This window comes from Eumetopias jubatus, unplaced genomic scaffold, assembly GCF_037043125.1.
Source record: "Eumetopias jubatus isolate StellerSeaLion01/CBP00866 unplaced genomic scaffold, mEumJub1_p1.0 scaffold_2, whole genome shotgun sequence".
Lineage (NCBI taxonomy): Eukaryota > Metazoa > Chordata > Mammalia > Carnivora > Otariidae > Eumetopias > Eumetopias jubatus.
Window position 1 is genome coordinate 27,400,012 of NW_028274808.1, and position 19,819 is coordinate 27,419,830.

Sequence of the window (19,819 nt, forward strand, 5' to 3'; positions counted from 1 at the left end):
CTCTTGCCAAAAAAAAAAAAAAAAAAAAAAAGCATGTTGTTACAGGGGCCTGTAAGAACTTTGCCTCCTGAGCTGTAAACAGTTCTTTTCAACAGTGACTCAGAGTTGGAGAGGGTGGGGGTGGGAATCAGGCAAATAATGTGAAAGTCATGGACACTTTTAAAGGCGATGGGAAATGTTGCAATGATTGACAGCTTGCTTAGTGTTGGTTTACATCTTCTAATATCTTCAACTGCTGCATCAAAACATTTGACTGTGAAAATGTTGGACCAGGAACTACTGTATGAACACTAAGTAATACTAGCCACATGGCTTCCTAAGGTTCCCACCAGTTCTTAGAGATCAGAAGTCTCCTGGGGTGCTTTATTCTGCTCTGATTTCATTAATGACTTCCTCTGATATGCAGTGAATTGATGTTGTACTTTGTTTCTTTCCTTTTGACCTTTTGCTTCACATTTATTTCCTGGCATTTTCAAGATATTTTCATGTGTGTTAATCTAGAGGACATGTTTTACCCGTTTTTTAAAAGATTTATTTATTGATTGATTGATTTTAGAGAGAGAGAGATTGAGAGAGAGAGAGAGAGTGTGTGTGAGCAGGAGGAGGAACAGAGGGAAAGGGGACAAGCAGACTCCGTGCTGAGCAGGGAGCCCGTTGTGAGGCTCCATCCCAGGATGCTGGGATCATGACATAAGCCAAAGCCAAGACTCTTAAGATGCTTAACTGACTGAGCCACCCAGGCCCCCCTGTTTTGCCCATTTTATATCCTTTTCATTTTGGTTTGCTTGTGTGATAGGCAGAATAATGACACCCCAAAAGAGGTCTATATCCCAACATCTGTGAGTGTTATATTACATGGTGAAGGAGAATTAAAATTGCAGATGGAATTAAGATTGTTCATCAGTTGACCTTAAAATAGAGAGTTATTCTGGATTATCTGGGTGGAACCTATGTCAACACAAGGTCCTTGCAAGTGGAAGAGAAAAGCAGAAGTGGTTCCATATGAGAAGAACTCAATCTTCCTTTGCTGGCTTAGAAGATAGAGGAAGGGACCATGAGCCAAGGAGTGTAGATGGCTTCTGGAAACTGGAAAAGGTAAGGAACTGATTTTCCCCTAGAGCCTGAAGGAGCTCAGACTGGCTGGTACCTTGATTTTGGGCTGTGAGACCTGTGCCCGACTTCTGACTTCTAGGACTATAAGGTAATAACTTGTATTGTTGACACCCCTAAGTTTGTGGTCATTTGTCCCAGCAGCCATAGGAATCTAGTACAATTAGTCCCTCCCACAATGTTAGCTGGGTCAATACTGCAGCATCGGAGAGAGGGCATGAGTCTGAAAATGAGCTCCTGTGGTCCCAGGGGTACCAGCCAGCGGCTTTATCCAGGACTCTACGCCACAGCTGGGGGGCAAAAGGGGAGAAGACCCTGCCTTGGAGGAGCTCTGGCTGGAAGAGCATGAGCCGCACCCCCCTGGAACCTTCCTCATCCTTCCACACCACAGTCACGGGCTCACTTCCTGTTTCTGTCCTTTATTTACCAGAAGCGGTTCTCCTTTTCTGAGAATAAGTCCAGTTGACCATGTAGAGAGAAGCCGTTCAGGAAACATATACTGAGGTTTCATTCTGAAGATCTTAATGTGAGAGCTGACGTTGGAAACCTCAAAGACCCCTGAGTTTAGTAATAGTTTAGAGAACTGGTAAGTGTGAAATGACCCAAGTGCTCTTCAGAAACTAGTGATTAACATGCCTATTCTAGCCTTCAGTCTACAAGATGGAAGAGTAAATCATTTTGAATAATTTTGGCCTTTTGGCGTAAGGCCTGCTGTTCAGACATATTTTTCCTCCTGGGATTCACTTTCACAAGACTGTCTCCCTTTAGCGCCTTGTATCTGGAGCTCCACTGAGGTTTAGTGGAAATGCTGGGTCTCTCCCTTAGGCCTCCTGTCGTGTCATCAATTGGATATTTGAGTTGTTTGCTGTACGTTATTAATTACATCAGCCAGAGAGATCCGTGGTTAATGGTGCTCCTAGGACCACGTGAAAGTGTGAAGGGAGAGATCTCGGCTTACCCAGGAGAGGTGGCACTGGCCCGCCACACGGCTTCAGCCAGCACTGAGTGATCTTTGGACCAAGAAGTCTCAGAGATACTCTTCCAGAAGGATTAGCCCTGTGAGTCCCTTTGGGATGTCACAGCTTTTCTGGGGGCTGTTGATAAATGTTAGATTTCAGTGAAAACGGAAAGAATAAAAAAAATACAAAATAATACAAAATAAATAAAAACTAGTATGAAATAAAAGGTTCCAATGTAGCTCCTCAACCTCACATAGTAAGCGGAGAGGGAGTATTACACAAGCAATTATATGACAGGATGAGAAATGCTATGATATGAGACACATAGGTCGCCTCCCTCCCCCCCTCCCCCCCGCCAGTTTCCTTTCCTGTTCCTCCCCTTTCTCTCACCTCTCCTCACTTTTTCTCTTCTCTGTGGAGGCCAAAAGCTACTTGAGGACAGATGATGTTTTACTTCCTTTTTATCCCCCCTCAGGGCCTTGCTTTGTAGGTGCTCAGAATATCTCTGGTCTTTCCTGCAGCTGTCCGTCTTTTTAGAAAGTATTTTAGGTTTTCTCCTTGACACTGGGGTGGGTGACTACCTATTCTATTCTATTCTTTCCAGCTTTAATGAGATCTCACTAACAAATACAATTGTATATATATTTAAAGAGTACAGTATGATGATTTAACATACATACACATGGTGAAATATTTAACACAATCAAGTTAATTGACGCATCGGTCATCCCACAGAGTCTCCTTTTTGACTACTTGGCATTTTAGAGGGACTCTCCGAAAACACAGAAGGAAGTCTTTCACTGAGAAATGTCATCCACTTCCACAGGTGGGAGAAGATTTAAGGGCCAGGGTTTTAGGATCTCCTCCGATTGTGACCCTAAGCCTACTCGGAAAGCCAACAGGAATACTCCAGGCCAGAGTTAGGAAGAAAGCTCTTTTCTGCTGTGTAGGATATGTCAGTGAAAAAAAAGGACCCAACAAGTCTATTTCTCTTTTGTTGTCGCTGTTTGTTCGTTTTGTTCTTGAGATTCCACATACAAGTGAAATTGTATGGTATTTATTTGTCTTTCTCTGTCTGACTTATTTGCCTTAGCATAATACCCTCTAGGTCCGTCCGTGTCATCTGGAACGACACAATCTCATTCTTTTTAATGGCTGAGGAAGATCCCATCGTGTATATACATATTCTTGATCCGTTCCTCAAAAAAGAAAAAAGAGAAGCAGACTCATAAATAAATACAGAGAACAAACTGTGGTTGCCAGAGGGGAGGTGGGGGGGGTGGGGATGGGGATTAAAGGGTACAAACTTCCAGTTATAAAATAAATAAGTCACAGGGATGAAAAGTACAGCCTAGGGAAGAGAGTCAAAAATACTGTCCTACCTTTGTGACAGATGGGAACTTGTACTTGTAGTGAGCACAGCATAATGTATATACTTGTCAAAAGATATGCTGAAACTAATATTATATGTCAACTGTATTTCAGTAAAAAATAAAATAAAAAAAATAAAATAACCCCGTGAAAAAGGAAGGCTTGGAACTTAAGACACATTCTGTCTCCTGGTGGAGGGTATGTTCTTCTCTATCACTTTAAGTGGTCCCAGGCATCAGCAGGCTGGCTGCACACATCCGGGAGCTTTGTTATTAGGCAGGATGTCAATCTGCCAGCTTCGTGGAGAAAAGGAACAATGGTTGTTCCATTGGCTTTTTATAGCAAAGCCCATTTGGGAAGAACGAAGACAGGAGGATCTCCGAAGAGCTTCCTTTCGCGGAGGGTTGGCCCATCTGCCGGGGAGAAGAGAGTGTGCTGTGACGCTCACTGTACCAGGATGCTGGCCCACGTGGCCACTGAGTGGGTGACATGCTCTGGGGGCAGGGAGGGCTGTCAGGGGCTCTTTTCCGGGGTTGAGTCAACTGACTTCTGCCCGGAGGTGACAGGGGCATATGTTCCGTGAACATCATTAGGACTCTTTCTCCTACAAAGCCTCTTTTGTCAGCGATTGCTGGGGGAATGAACCAAAGCTGAAGCTCAGCCCTTGCCAAGGAGTCAACATCTAAGGAAAATTAACCAAAATATTTCTGAATATCACGTATCTTTGAGCGTTTGAAAGCAGAAAACAGGGAACAAATTATAATAACCCTTGAATGCCTCTGTTGGATAATTGGATTATCATGAAGTTCTTTTACTTTGGTGTTAATGAATACCATGTTGAGACTCACAGAGGTATTGCCAACCGGCTGTAAGCTGCTGTGCTTTTGAGCTTTCAAGTATTTTTCATCAGCTTTCCCTTTCTCGAGTTTTGACCTCTTTTCACAGTCGATTTGGAAGTACTTCCTTGTATTTTTTTTCTTCTTCCCCCTCGTTTCTTGTGAAACTAATAAATTGCTTTGTTATATTCATATGTAAAGTAAGAATAAATAAGCTCTGGAAAGAACCTAATGAGTTTCCTCTGAACTGATAGCTCTTCAGGCTGTTCTCAGACCTGTTTATTTTTTTTCTTATATCAAGGTTCCTTCCTGTCTCACAGTGACCCCAAGATAAGGAAGGTATTTCTGACTCTGTGGGTGGGTGAGTCAGGGGTCTTTCCTGAAGAGCTCTGACTGGGTTGAGGGTTTAAGGGCACAGGCAAGATCTGGGGGAGAGAAGGACCTCTCTGCTGAGAGCTTGGTGCCCAAACAGTGAAGTTGACCCTGCTGGATGCCGGTTGTCTTAATGTGTGGCCTTCCCCTCCTCAAAGCGGAGACGAGGGGCACCTGGGTGGCTCAGCCAGCTAGGAGTCTGCCTTTGGCTCAGGTCACGATCCTGGGGTCCTGGGATCAAACCCTGCATTAGGCTCCCTGCTCAGTGAGGAGTCTGCTTCTCCCTCTGCCTCTCCCCCACTCCCGTACACCCCCCGCCCCGTGCTCTCTCTCAAATAAATAAATTAAAAAAAAAAAGCAGAGACAAACATCAGTTGAGGTGACCTACTGTTCATTGCCTCATATTTTTACTTGGATGCAATGCATACCTAGGTGAGTCCCTATGCAAAATAATGATACTTTCAGTACCTTAGGTGACATCATTTGGGGATTTGTTGGGTGACTTCAACTGTGGCTGGTAAAGAAGAGATGACAGAATGAAAATATTTGTCATGTGAATTTTTCACTATCTTTCTTAGTCATATATGTTCTGATGTGGTAGTGGGAGTGCAGAATACCCTTATGACTGCTCTAGACATCAGGGATGGAAAATTCGGTTTACCCTTTAAGACTCACAGAGGATTATGGTTTTCTGTTCATCCTCCGGGCTGACTTCCACCACAAAGTGGTGGCTGAAGATCTTGGTGTTGGGGGGATGTTTTCAAAGAGCCACGCCAAATGGTTCCCTTGCCATTCCATGGGATTATCCGCCTCGAGTGGGAGAGCCCCCCCAGGCTGTCAGGCATTGGCTTTAGTTCTGACTCTCCACGGAACCTAGAGCCAGCCACTTAGCTCGTGCCTCCATTTTTCTTCTTTGCCAACACATTCCAATAGCAGTAGAATGTGAGTTGTCTATAGAATTTAAAATGATCTAGGAGTCCCATTTAAAAAGTAAAAAGACATGAGCGACATTGGTTGAATACATTTTATTTAACCCAGTACATCTAAAATATTATAATTTCAAGGTATAGTTAATACGAAAATTAATGAGATGCCTTACATTCTTACTATTTACCCTAAGTCTTTGAAATCTATTGTGTTCAACTGCTCCATAGCTGGTGGACAGAGCAGTTCTGTATAATGGAACACATCCATGGCTTTATTTTTAGTTAAAAAAAAATGTCTTTTCATTGTTCAAAATCGCACAATACGACATCATACAATGGTAATATTGAGTCATGGGGGTTACTCTACAATAAATGACTGGGGACCATTCCCAGAACGAAGAGAAGTTAATGTCTATTGCTCTTTGAAGGGTATTGTATAGATTTTGGAGCTGAATGAATATCTGCTTTATGACAGATGCAGGTAAGGATATACAGTGATGCCAAGAAAAAATATAAAGAGACTTTTTTTTCCCCTTCATGGGCTGGAGGTTCAGATAAACTTCAAAAGATCAGGTGAGGAACTTATGAATTACAAGAGCCCATGGAGGCAAGGCCAAGAATAATAGGTCAGGGCAGTCAGACATGGTAAGGCAGATGCCTAGAATTAGCAAAATCAGCATATTAGGGGTAGTGAAAATCTATGACCACATGCTATGAGTAAGCCACTCTACTCTGAGTGATATTTTACCAACGAGCCCGAGTAGCCCCCTAGATGTCATTAACTCATCTCCAGAGAAGTCATGAAGATTGAGCTGGTATTTAGAGACAGAGGCCTGCTAAGAAAGATGTTGAAATGCAGAAAAGGGTTTGTTGTCATGACAAGGGCAAACAGGAAGGTGGTGGCTTGAACAAGAATTGACACATCCATCGTTATCTTTCTGGTCTTGTCCAAGGTGGAGGGTGTTCTGGCCAGACTGTGTGCACATTCCAGGCTGCCTGGCAGGCAGACTGTGTCGGCAGAGAAGGCAGACTCCACACGCAAGGCAAGTCTCCGTCAGGGAGATCCTGTGTCCTCAGCTCTGCCTGCCAAAAGGGCAAGTGCTAACCCTCGTCAGATACCTACTATGTACCAGGCTTCTCAGTGATTCTTCTGTAAAACAGATTATATTAGTGTGCTTGGGCGGCCATAACAAGATACTACAGACGGGATGGCTTAAACACCAAAAACTTCTTTTCTTACGGTTCTGGAGGCTGGAAGTCCAAGATCAAGGTCCTGACAGGGTTGTTTTCCTCCGAGGATTCTCTCTTCAGTTTGCAGACGGCTGTACTCTGCGTGCCTGTGCCCCTGGGGTCTCTTTCTCCTCTTATAAGACATTAGTCATGCTGGAATAGGGCCCTACCCTGAAGGCCTCACTGTTACTCAGTCACCTCTTTAAACACTTTCCCTTCAAATACACTTACATTCTGAAGTCCCGGGGGTCTGACCTTCAACATGCGAATTTGAGGGGAACACGATTCAGCTCACAACACAAGTATTTCCCATCCTACAGATGAAGAACCTGAGGCCCAGTGAGGAAAAGGGACTTGCTTGGGGTCAGTAAGCCAGTTAAGACTACAATCTTAGTGTTCTTTACATGGTGACCACTTGGTTTCTTGAGGCAAAATGATGTGTCTCGCCAAAGCTAAGACATCTGGAAAATGTGGGTTTTCTCGTTGCCTGAATGATGACTTGGGTGTTCACAGGGAGTGGTGGGAGTGGGGCTGTGGATAGTAAGATGATGCAGTGGAAGCAAATTGGGGATTGGAATCCGGAATCTGGGTGTGAGTCTTGGTGACGTCATGTACTCCCTGTGTTGCCAAAGCCTGCGGCCTTAAGCTTATATTAACGAATATTTATCAAGCACTAGTGCTTGGCACTGAGCATATATTCTCCCATCCCTTGTTCATAACAGCCTGTGAGGCAGATACTGTGACCTTGTCTACTTTCCAATTGAGGGAAGGAGGCTTGGAGGGGTGAAGTGACTGATTTCAAGGTTACAAGGCCAATAAGGCCTAGAGCCAAGACTCAAATCTAGGTCTGTGGATTCCAAAACCAGTACAGTGAACCCTGACCAGAACCAGGAATGGGGCCCAGAGTTGTAACATTTTTGCTTTTTCGAGAGAGGAAAATTTTGGGTTTTCATGTAAAACCTCCAGAGTTTTAAACTTTGATTAATTCAACGTTAATTCAAGTCTCTTAGAGACACTGAGTGGGCCAGACAAAGCCCATGAGGGGACTTCCAGTTTATAGTGCATTGGCTTGCACCAGTGTATGAGGAGGCTGGACTACATACGGCCAAAATTCTTACCTGTCCTGGTAGCTCATGATTCTTTGATGCCATTTGGAATTTATGGAATAGATTTTGATGGGTACAGCCTTTGGGCTTGGATGACTGGATCTGAATGTGTACCCTGATGCTTAATAGCCACGTGATGAGGGAAATTCCTTAACCTTTCTGAGGCCAGTTTCTCTGTCTGGAAACTGGAGATTGTACTTCACACACTGATATGAAAACTGATTTAATGTTTGTAAAGCACCTGGTGAGTATGTGGTGGCTGATGAGCAAATGGTTAGCACTCAAAACCACTGGTGTCTCTCTCCATGGGATCCCTGGGCCAACATGTAGAGGGTCTATGTGGCAATTTGAGGGGCTAGGGACAGGGCTGCCAGTCTGACAGGTCTCCCACCCACCCAATGTTCTGCCATCTTAACTTTCGTTTTTGGAATTCTCGAGTTTTTTTGGTTTTGGTTTTGGTTTTTAATGCCACCCCTTGAGGGAGGGATGAGTTAATACCTTAGCAGGAATTAGTTGGTGTTTATTCACTCAACAAGCTTTAGTGAATTCCCAGTGTGATGAAAGAGATGTAGTTTTCAAACTCAAAACTGTGTACCGGAGCGGGGGGGGGGGGGGCTGTTTATGATACAGGTTTTGAGATGCCACTCCCAGAGAGTACAATTTAGTCAGGCTGGAATCTGCATTCCTACTCCTCTCTGGGGATGCTGAGGAGGGTGGTCCCTAGACCATATACTGAAGCACATTCTTGTCTGGAAGGCCCTCCTGAGCTGCCTCTAGGTCCATGGTCTCTCCCATAGGATGGCTGCACCTGGGCAAGCCCCCATTTAGGGTACGCTGGGGTGGTGATGGGGGGGTGGGGGGGTGGGTCAGCCAGCCGGGCAAGGAAAGTCCAAGGAAGTCTGTCCTAACAAGATGGACTGAAGTCAAATTCCCTACAGTGGGACCAGCCAATTCTTTCTTAATACATTTAAGTAATTAAAAAAGGACCATTTCAGTATCCTGAAATAAGCAATGATTGGCAAGATCAGAATATGGTGTGTTCTGACCTCCGGGTCTCTAGTTTCATCTGTATAAATACCCCCGTGCTCAAAAAGCCGCCGTGAATGGCTTCCTTTTTCACTAGAGACCTTGGGCAAGGTGGGCGGTTTTGCCCATAATAAAGTCACCGGTATGTTTGTGGCCGTAACAAGCCCAGTCATTTCTCGGCTGCCCACCCACGCACCGTAGCCTGGCGGCTCCGTAGGTATCCCTGCGCCCTCGCTGCCAGGAGGGGCTCGGAGATTCCAGGAGAGGAGAGGTCCCAGGGCCCGGCACCTGCTCCTGGTCCCCGCGGGTTCTGGTCAGTGTCGCCTGCCTGTCCTTCCGCGGCTGGGATCTGGACTGTGACATATGCTGCCCAGGTTTGTTTTTTTTTTTCCCCCAACAGCATCTGGAAGAGACGCTGGGAGGGTCCCAACAAACCACATGGTGTTCTCTGGAGGCCCAGCTGAGGCGCGTGGGCGGAAACGGCCCCTGGTCTCTGCTTTTTTTTTGCCTGAAACACTCACTGTGCATACCACAAGTTTTTTTTTCAGAGGTTGGACACATTTGCATCCTTCTCCCCCAAGCTAGAGGAAGTGCTGGAGGAAGTCATGTCTGAAAAGAATGGGGCGCAGGCTTAGGTTTGGAAGAGGGACTCTTCTTGGCGGCTTTCCCTGTAGCTAGAAACCCCAATTACCTTTAAGCCATTAACCCTGGAGGGCAGGCATCAGTGGTGGACCCACTTGGAGTTCATTAGCTCGGAAAGCCCGGTCTTTCTCTCTCTTTAAACATGAGCTTTAAGCTAATCAGCGGCATTGTCCAAAGGTTCAGCTCCAGCTCCCTGGGGACAGCGGTGAATCACAGGACCGTGGCTCTTAACATTGCGAACACAGGGCACTGGCCCAGCAAGCAGCAGAGAGGATGTTTGGGGAAGGTCCCGGCCTTGACACTGGGGGCCGAGGGGGGTCGTCAGGGGGGAGAGGAGGTCCTCCGCTGGCCTTTTCGCTTTTGCCTGGAGAATGTGGGTGAGCTTGTCTTTGATCCCTTCACCGGTTCTACTCTCTCTTCTTCCTGTCATAAATCCATAGATTGAAGAGTTAGTCAAACCCCAAATTACACCACCGGAGAACTGAGCTACTGCAAAGAAAGCAGTTAAATTATTGGCACGAAACGCAGGACGCAGGAGTGTATGTCGTGGAGAAACCACTAGTAAAAGTGGAAGGAAATGCCTTTTGATGATGTTGTTACCTGTGCTAAGAAACCTCAAGTGCCTACCAACCATTTCTGATCAAACCTGAAAGTAAGTCTGTGCTTGTCGTGGGATGTCGGATGTCAGGAGGACTCTGCGGGCCCCTGCTCTAGCTCAGTGTTCTGCCTCTCTTCAGCCCAGGCCATGGGCTACTGAGATCAAACTTGCTCTTGGTTCCCATCAGGAACTCTCTGGGCCAAGCATGTCCCAAGCCTCGTTGAAGTTGAAGTTAAGGGTGTTGGTGCGGATGAGGTCTCATCAAGCAGTGCTGAGCTTTCTGCCCTCTTCCACCCCCTTTTCTGGCTCCCCCTGCAACCTCGGGGTCTCATTCACTGCATCCCGGATCGGCCCCTGGTTGCTCTAGATTTTTCTCCGCTGTGGTGCAGATTAGGTGCCCCCTTCCGAGGGCATGTTGCCAAGGCCAACATCTCTGCCCCTGGCTTGCTTTCACACACCAACCGAATGCTTGGCACAATACAGACCTTCCCAATAACACCTTCTCCCGTTGTCGGAGTGACTGGGGGAGATGGAAAGCAAACATCTGTCCCTGCTGTTCTATGACCTGTGTATTTCCAAGTTTTCTCTGCCCACTGAAACAGTCTTAGCCTCACTCCTATGTAGGGCAGCAAATCCAGCCCCTTCCCTGTATCTTTGAGGCTCCCTCTGGGACAGCTGAGAGATGCCACTCACCCACTGGCTTGTTCCAGAAGCCCACTGCTCAGGGCTTCTCCCTGGCCAGCTCTGGCCGTGTGGCGGCTGCCTACCTATGCTGCAGGAGCTCCCTCCAGTCCACTTCTCAGGGAAGGAGAGATCCTGGACCCTCCCTCCCATTCTCCAAGAATGGCTAACACGAAGCTCTTGGGTTTCATGACATTTCAGGGTTGAAGGTAATCGAATGGAATAATAATGCAGAAAACGGAAGCAAAATCAATATGAGGTGTTTATGGACTGAATGTTTATGTACCCCTCAAAATTCGTATCTTAAAGCCTTAACCCCCAGGGTGGCCGATTCGGAGATGCAGCTTCTAAGGAAATAAGGTTAAATGTGGTCATAAGGGCGGGACTCTGATCCAATAGGATTAGTGTCTTTTTTTTTTAATTATTTCCAATTTAACGTGATTTTCTTTCCACTTCTTTCTTTTCTCTTTTCCTTTTTTTTTTTTTTTTTAAAAGTAGGCTCCATGCCCAGTGTGCTTGAACTCATGTCCCTGAGATCAAGACCTGAGCTGATATCGAGAATAGGATGCTTAACCAACTGAGCCACCCAGGCGCCCCGGGATTAGTGTTTTCTTAAGAAGACACCAGAGAGTTCGCTGTCTCTGCGCATGAGCCTAGGCACATACAGGGAAAGGCCCCATGAGCACACGGGGAGAAGGCGTGCCATCTGCTTAGCAAAGGGAGAGCCAACCCTGCTGGCATCTTGATCTTGGACTTCCAGCCTCCAGATCTGTGGTTTCCACCACCGGGTCCTGTGGTATTTTGTTCTGGCAGCCCTGGCTCTCTGGGTCCTACCTTCCGGCTGCCCCACATTCACTACTGACCGTTGTCTAGCGTGTTCACTCCTGCCTGCCCCTTGACTGGCCAGATCAGCTCACGTGCTGGCTCACAGACCCTCTGTCTCTTGCTTTTCCCTGTCTCCTGGCCCCAGGCAGAGGGAGTAAAATGCCATAAATAATCTCTACAGAGACCCCCTTGTCCAAAATGAAGATGGATTTTTATGTAACATCTCCATCTGAAGCAGTTTGATCTGGATGATGCCACTGGGTTTTCCAAGAACCAGCCTTGCTGGGGAAAAGGGAGTATCTCCCTATCAGTCTTCTAGAATACAGAAAGCACGACAGCTTCTTTTTCCCTTAATGTTAAAAAACTTTTTTAGACATTTACAAAATTGATAGAATAGTACAAAGAATACTCACATACCCTTTACCTAGACTGAACCATTGCTAGCATTTGCCGTGTTTGCTTTATCTGCATACATAAAGCTGTGTGTGTGTGTGTGTGTGTGTGTGTGTGTGTGTGTGTGTGTGTGTGTTTGGCTGGTTCATTTAAAAGTAAGTTGTACACATCATGATACTTTATCCCTAAACACTTCAGCTTGCACCCCCTAAGAGTGAGGACAATTTTACAAACCACCACAGCATGAACACCCAGGGAAAGCAACGTAAGACACACAGCTTTTAAAATAGCCCTTTCCTCGTTTCTGCTATGTGGTCCTCACACTTGAGAGCACCGAGCAGCATGTGGAGTCAGTTCTTGGGAAATTTCAACTTTCCCATCCACATGGGGAATTTCCGCAACCACGTGGGGAAATAAGGTTACTGGGATCTTAAGTGTAAGACTGACTTATGATCAGAGCAGAGATGGTAAGAGTGACCTTAAAAGATAGAAGGGCTGCCAGATCTTCAACGTCTGACTGTGTGTCCAGATTAAAGGTAGTAAATTATCTGAAGGAAAAAAAACCTTTCTGGGTCAAGAAAGGCCAGGGTCCAGAGCACAGATGAAACCCAGAGGCAGAGGTTGCTGTGTTCATCATGTGTCATTAAGATTGTCTTCTCTCCCAAATTGATCCAGGAAGCTGGGCGTTTCAGCTTTCTGTCTGTCTGATAAAACAAAATACATGTTTTTTGTTTTTTTATTTTATTTATTTATTTGACAGAGAGAGAAACACAGCAAGAGAGGGAACACAAGCAGGGGGAGAGGGAGAGGGAGAAGCAGGCTTCCCGCGGAGCAGGGAGCCCGCTGCGGGGCTCGATCCCAGGACGCTGGGATCATGACGTGAGCTTCGGCATTTAAGCAGACGCTTAATGACTGAGCCACCCAGGAACCCCAAAACAAAATACATGTTTTTCAAAGGAAACCTGAAAATGTCTATCAGTGTCAGGAGGCTGGGAGTGAGAGCTTAGGCTTTCTGATCCCTGGATGGTAGGAGAGTCACGGAATGGATATTCCAAAGTACCAGAAATGTTCTCCTTGTGGCTCTCAAGGCAGAAGTAAAACATCGTTTTCAGGGCAAGCTCTCTTTCTGGGGTGCTCTCGCCATCACGCATTGTGAGAAAAGTGGGTATTTATGGGGGTAGGTGGTACTGCTGGATATAGGTGAGACATCCAAATATAAATATATAGATGGGGCTCTTCGGTGTTCTGAGTAACGGTAGGAAAATCTCCCCAAAGTGGAAGAGGGCTTGAGTATCTACAAAATACATTTTTCTCAATGTGAGGAGATTTGTCATTTTCCCTGGGAGGTTTGGAAGGGTTTTTTCTGGGGGGGGGTGCTGGATGGGAGTCCAGGGACAACAGAGAGGGGAGAAGCTCTCTGTTCTAAAGCTGGACTTGCAGTCACGCAGATTTAACGGCATGTGTTGTGATGACTGCGGGCAGTCCCGGGGTCATAGACCTGGTGGCCGATCAGTCTGGGAGTCTTTCACTTTTGATTGAGCTTCATGAGGAATCACTCTCCCCCCGTGCCCGCACTTTACAGAGGAAGGCCTGCAGGGCCTTTATTTGCCGCCTCCATCATCCTCTGGCCCAGACAGGAGAAGAGAGCTACCTGGTGGAAGATGGTGGCAGTGATCTTGCATCACTGGGGGTGGGGTGGGGGGAGGGGGCGGGGTGGAGGGGCCTCCAGGGTTTATGGCCACCTAGGGGAAGCTGGATATCCAAAGGTGCCTGTTATTTCACCTTCTATTCAAACCCCAAATTCAAACCAACACTTAAATCATTAGAACAAAATTGTCAACATGTTTAGTTTAAGGCGTCCACTCCTTCGGCCAACAGTCTGTTGACCCCCCCCACCCCCACCCCCCAAGGAAGCCTCAGAAGGCAGCGAATAAAAGCTGTGGCAGTGAGGCCCAGCAAGATTTTTCTAGGACATCTGTCAGCGACAAAGCCCTGTCAGAATATGGACCGTATTTCCAGGAAAAAAAGGTGGTGGGCAGGAATACCATGAAATGGTTATTCCTGAGCGTCTTTGAGTCTTCTGGAAGATCGCCCTACACCCGACACCTGACTCGGCCCTTTTGTTGTTTGGAAATGAGGACGTGTGCCTCCGTGTGTGGGATTTCTATTAAACATGAAATGTGACCCCACAAGTACTATTTAATCCCATAAGTACTGTCCACGTAAGAGTGGGCCTTGGCTGATGGACTTCAGATATTCCAGTCCCATTTGAAAGGCCTTCTCTGAACTTCTAAGAAAGGTGAGCTGGCTCTCCTGGCATGATACCATCACATGTGGGGTTGTTTTTGTTCCCTTCACTCAGAGTGCCTGCTGGAAGAGCAACAGTTTTAGCTTCCTAGGGCTATTGTAACAAAGTATCACAAACTGGGTAGTTTCAAACAACAGAAATTTATTCTCTCACAGGTCTTGTGGCCAGAAGTCTGAAATCAAGATGTCTGCAGGGCCCCGCTCCCTCTCAAGTCTGTAAGGGAGAAACTTCCCTTGCCTCTTCTAGTTTTTGGTGTTTTCCAGGAATCTTTGGTGTTCCTTGGCTTCTAGATGCATCTCTTCAATCTCTACCTCTGTCCTCACAGGACTGTGATGTCTGTATGTCTCTTTGTCTCTTCTTATAAGGACGCTAGTCAGAGTGGACTAGGGGTCACCCTAATGACCTCATATTAACTTAGACCTGCAAAGACCCTATGTCTCAGACACACCACATTTACAATTAATGGAGGTTAAGACTTCAACACATCTCTTTGGGGGACCCATAACAGCAACCCTTAGATTATGACGTAGCTTCCATGGAGACTCCCTTCTGGGAAAGTATGTCTCTTGGGCGTACATACTTTAAGTATTCTAATTCCTGTGTCGTGATTTCTTATTGTAAAATTTATAAACCTGACTTAGAGAATGGTTTCACTTTCCATGTAGCTGGGCTATAGGAAAATAAGGCACTGATTACATGTGGACCAGGGTTTTCCATTTCCAGAGAGGGTAATTTCTCAGTGTAAGCTAATAAATTGCCTTTCTACTTTGATTCATCTCGTGATCTGTCTCTGCTAGAGAGAAGGAGCCACCATCTCTGTGCCAACAAAACCAAGTTTCTGAACTTTGGAGGCTGAGAAATGATCTTTGTGCTAATTTCCCAAGGTAATGAGCAACCTAAAGAGCACAAGACATCTGGGTATTCCCTAGGCCAGCAACCCAATACTACACTTGTCATGTGGGTCCAATGTGAGGCCCATTATTAGTTTTGTTTTGGATTTCTAATATATGGGCTTTCGTGCTGGATAAGGAGTAAGAAATCCAACGAGAGTCTGATTCCCTTGGTAAAGCAAACAAAACTCCCGACCACAGACAAAAAGAATTGATTAAAACCAAGAATGCTTCAGATCTTGTCTTGGATCCAAACTTAGTAAGAAAACAGAAGTGTTTTAAGAAAAACTGGTAAGATTGTTGAGATAATGAAATAACCCAATACATCAGTCAAAAGAACACTGATCGTGGCACTGTTTCAAATCTCTGAGGTCATGAGATCAAACTTTGGCACATTCATTCTAGAGGACAGAAGAGTTTTCTCCTCTAAATTCAAGCCAATCAACTAGTGAGGAAACGCAGCACATAGGAATAACTTTTATGACAGGCAATAAATCTGGCTCCTTCTATGGCAATGAACCAGAGACACCTGCACCCTGTTGGGCTGAGGCAAAAGAAGTTGTGATGGAAACAGTGGTTGTGCTAAGGTGAGGACGTTAGTGAGGTCTGGTGGCGCTCTTTGAAGGGAATGGCTGATGTGGGAACCGACTGGCAGTGGGGGAGGTTATTTAGTTGGCCGGGGTCCACATGGCAGGCAGGCTTGCCTGAGGGGTCACACTGCAGGGCAGCTGGAAGACTCGAGTGTGCACAAGAGAATCACCAAGAGAGCTTTCATTTTTTATTTTTATTTTTTATTTATTTACTTTGAGAGAGAGAGAGAGAGACAGAGGATACTCACAAATGGGGGGAGGGGCAGAGGCAGAGGGAGAAGCAGACTCCTCGCTGAGCAGGGAGCCCGCCATGGGGGGCTCGATTTCAGGACCCCAAGATCATGACCTGAGCCGGAGGCATATGCTTAACTGAGCCACCCAAGCACCCCCAGGAGAGTTTTAAAAACACAGATTCTCATTCTGTACATCTGGGGTGAGGCCCATATATTTGGCATTTCTGTTGAGGGCAAATGTTGCTGGTCTGTGAACCCCATTTTGAGTAGCACAGTACTAGCAAACACTTAAAAGCTGGGTTGATTTTCTGTGGAAAGAGCAAGTCTCTAGAGAAAGCGAAGCTTGGGAAAGCAGCGTTAGGCTCTGTATTGGTTAGCATGGTCAGCTGTTAATAGTAGACATCTCAGAGCCTGAAGTCCATCACACCTTGCAAGTGTAAAGCTTCTAAGGGTTTCCAGGGTTTTCCCAGTCGGGCAATGCCTCTCTGAGGGTAGAAAAGCCAGATGGCTTTAAATAGCTCTCTCTTTTCAAAAAACACTGTCTGGGTTAGTTGGATTGTAAGTTATGAGGACCTATCAGGGAGAATTATTTTGCCATCTCCCCTCATTTGGTATTGCCCAGCCAGTTAGCATTATTATTATTAAATAATGATGAAAGTTGTAACTACCCTTTACAGCATGCCAGCTATGTGTCAGATGAGGTGCTCCCCAGTTACGGTGGGGCGGGCCATTCTTGTTAAACATCTGTAGGGATATGGTATTGTGCTGGGGTGTATGTCGAATCACAGGATGACACGGTACCTCTCCCAGCAGTGTGAATACTACTTGAACATTTTGGAGGAAAACAGAATTTTTTATATTAGAATAAGTATGCAAATATTGCAGCATAAAGGGCAATCTTTCATCCCCCCGTGCTCTTAGAGTTGACATTGACACTCTTCCCATTCAGTGGTTGGGTCTATGTCTCTTTTCCTTCAACCTAAGTTGGCCTTTATGACTGTATCAATAGAGTAGGGTAGAAATGACACAGTGTGACTTCTGAGGCTAGGTCATAGAAGCACCATGTTGTCTTGGGATGCCCCTGGAACCCACCCACCACGCTGACAGTATGCTGAGTGGCTTAGGTAGAAGTCCGTGTAGAGAGGAGCTGAAGCCCCCAGCCCTGGCCTCCCATTCTACTCTTAGCAATAACTTTCCAGGCATGAGGAAATGACATCTAGGAAGTGATCCTTCAGTCCCTCATTGGGCCACCCCAGTTGCTACTGTGTGAGGTAGACGTGAGTCTTCCCTTTTAAGCGCTGTCCAGATTAGACCCTTGTGAGATAAAGAAGTGATTGCTGTTTTAAATCCACTAGGTTTTGAAGTGGCTTGCTTGCAGAAATACATAAATAGATCGATAAGGGCTGATCCATTGATAGTTCTATGAAATGCCATGGAAGTAGTGATTCATCGGCAAGCCAGGCAGGATCCCAGGCATCCTGTGACCCTGTCATTCCTCTACCTATACACTATGGGCGGAGGAGTACCAGAGCATGTGCCAGAGCACGCAGGAGGAATGGACTTGGGTTGGAGGCCGCTGAGGCAAAAAGGAGAAAGTGTATTCTCTATGCTTACAAGGGGCAATGGGTCTTTTAATGTCCTTGAAGACCAGTTTTCCCTAGGAATGAATTAAGGAAAAAAAAGGAAATTTGCTTGGATTCACTTGAAATAAAGCTGCTGGGATGAAATCAATGTAAAAACAAGACTTGGGGAGGGGTAACAGTGGAGAGAAGAGATCAATCTTGGGTAGAGGCTTGCATTGCAATATGAAAATATTTTGGAATCTAAATGAAACAATAGTGGTCATAAGCACTGGATGTTAGCATCGACAGGGGAGGTTAAATGGCCTGAGTTCAAACTCTATTGTGTAAAACTCAGCATCAGACATGTCCCCTCACTCTCTGGTCCCCTGTCCTTCTGGTGTCCTGCTTTGAAGGCCAAAGCAGAATAGAGGGTAATTCCTCTTATTGTGTCCCCCTGGAGGCAGGGAGTTATCTGATTCACACTGTGGATGTTGGAAAACAGCTTGTTGATGGCACAGATGAGGGCAAGCCTGTGGGGGTGAACCCGGCGCCCAGTGGTGCAGGAATGCACCTGCAGAAGGGGAGGGCCATGGGCGTGCGTGGCTGGGATATCGTCGGTAAGGATGCCGAGGGGTCAAGTTTCAGGAAGTCTAAGGCCTTCCTTAAGACCTTGTAACTCAAGTGCTGATAAACAAGAAGTCTAATTGGTCTTTTTCAATGAGCAGGAGAGTGAGTGACCGGCAGAAGAGGAGGGATCGAAGGGACCCAGATGACTCCCTGCCTGGAGAATGGAAGGGGCTGGGCCCGCGTCCTGCAGAGCTGCATTCCATACCCTTCTGGGGCTGCCCATTCCTTTTTGCCAATCCAGCCGGGCACTGACAGCACAGGCCTGCCGGCCACATGCTCAGTGAGTTACCTCTGGCTAACCCAGCGTCAGCCCAGGCAGGAAACCCCCCACGTCACCCTGAAATCAGAACATTTGCAAGCCACAAAGGACTTGGGCAAGTCCTTTTCTTTTACAGGCAGGAGAACTAAGGATCCAGAATGTTAAACAGCTCCTCAGAGGTGATGGTGAGCAGGGCAAGGAGGCACGTCTCCTCACCCTGATTTCCTCAGCCCACGCCCTCTGTGGCAGCCTCCCCCCAGAGGGCATTAAAGCAGACTTCCACAGGAGCAGAGTGGGGTGAGGGGGTGGGTTCTCTGCCATCTCCCTGCTCTGTCTCTGCTCCCCCTCCCCAAGGTGGAAAGAAGTGGATTTTCTACCCTCTTCATTCCTGTGATCATCTCCATCCTCACCCTCCCTGCAGAGGGTGGCATTTAGCATAATGGCCCATTGAAGTTCTGCTTAGGGGATACCACCCAGATGACAAAAGAGACGTGTTGGTACAGTGGAGACCCCTCTCAGTAGAATGTGGGGAGCTGGGGGTGCTAAGGTTTGTTTAATTTTAAATATTCTGGCAAATCTGTTTTGAGGATAGCAATCTTTATACTCCTGGGCAGGAGATTAGTCACGTGGCAAATAGCTCATGTCTGCTCAGTGACCTAAGATGGTGGACGGTTTTGTCACTGAACCTCACAGATCTTCCAATTTGGTTTTTTCTTGTTTGTACTTTTAAGTTGTTTCTGATTTTAGAAAACACCCGTCTAGCCTTTTCTCCTCCCAGCTTCAACCCTCCCCACCTCAATCACCTGGTTACTCATTTTCATTTAAAGACTCTATTTTTTGATTTTACAGAGTTCCGAGAGCAAGAGGATTTAAAAATGTATGGGTTAAAAAACCTCACTCCTTCCTGTGTCCTTGCTCTCCTTGGGCCCTAAGTCTGGATAATTGTCATCAGATTCTTAGTTATTTTTCCAGGACTCTTATGCAGATCTTATACCCCTTCTATTTCTCACACTGAAGATAAAGTACTATACTCACTATTTGACATCTTATATTTTTCACACACGTAGTACTTTATTGAGGTTGAACTTACATACAGTAAAATGTACAAAACATTCAAGTGCATAGGCCAATGAAAATTTTTCTTTTCTTAAAACTTACTTTTCTTGGGTGACTTTTATTTTTTATTTTTTAAAGATTTATTTATTTATTTGAGAGAGAGAGAAAGCGCAAGCATGCATGTGAGCAGGGAGGGGGTGTAGGGGGGAGGGGCAGAGA

The 19,819-nt window shown here is 46.1% G+C and overlaps 1 long non-coding RNA gene across 5 annotated transcripts in view; it reads left to right on the forward strand.

Moving 5' to 3' along the window:
- Positions 1-1,031: 1,031 nt before the first annotated feature.
- Positions 1,032-19,819, forward strand: part of LOC114196773 (uncharacterized) — a 42,106-nt gene continuing 23,318 nt past the window's right edge. For 2 of the 5 annotated variants that reach the window (XR_003606783.2, XR_003606786.2), the window contains exon 1: positions 1,050-1,201. This is a non-coding gene — a long non-coding RNA (uncharacterized LOC114196773). Of the gene's footprint in view, positions 1,202-18,383; positions 18,566-19,819 lie in introns of all 5 variants that reach the window. The other 3 variants (XR_003606782.1, XR_003606788.1, XR_003606784.2) reach the window with 3 other exon arrangements.